This window comes from Penaeus monodon, chromosome 30 (assembly GCF_015228065.2).
Source record: "Penaeus monodon isolate SGIC_2016 chromosome 30, NSTDA_Pmon_1, whole genome shotgun sequence".
Classification (NCBI taxonomy): domain Eukaryota; kingdom Metazoa; phylum Arthropoda; class Malacostraca; order Decapoda; family Penaeidae; genus Penaeus; species Penaeus monodon.
The window spans coordinates 31303334-31303970 of NC_051415.1; positions in this window are offsets into that span (position 1 = coordinate 31303334).

Sequence of the window (637 nt, forward strand, 5' to 3'; positions counted from 1 at the left end):
TGCGACCCGTCTTTACGTATGGATATAAGTCTAATACATTAATTTGTTTATCTTGAATATGTTTTATCGATAGTTTTGTTTTATGAGGAGAATACTTGAGAATATAGTGGTCACAGCGTATACTGATAGAGGATATATTCAAACTTAAAAGTCATGAAATAAAACAATCAACGAATCAGTATACGAAAGTGCAGTTACACAGAACCACTGATTAAGACAACACACAAATAAAATTTCCCTTAACCACCAAGCAAAGTCTTATAGCTAACTGTCCATACATACCACTTACTTTGGCTCGAACCTACAGGACTTGTGCATGCGTTTCTGGTACCACATGGACGGTACAGATGTTGGTACTCTCAAGATCAACCTGAAGACTGAAATTGATAACATCAACATTTGGCAAAGGACGGGTTTCCAGGTACGAGGAGACAGCGGGATATATTTCATTTGCATTGGTTTCTGTTATCATGAAATTCAGGGACATGAATTAAGCATTTCTTCCTGGTTCTTAATGAAAGAATATCCATACATGATGTCGAATATTAAAATCATTCATTCAAGTAACGCATTCCATTCCACAGAAAAGAATTGATGAAAATCCATTTTCTCTCTCTCTTTTAAATCTCCACCGTAT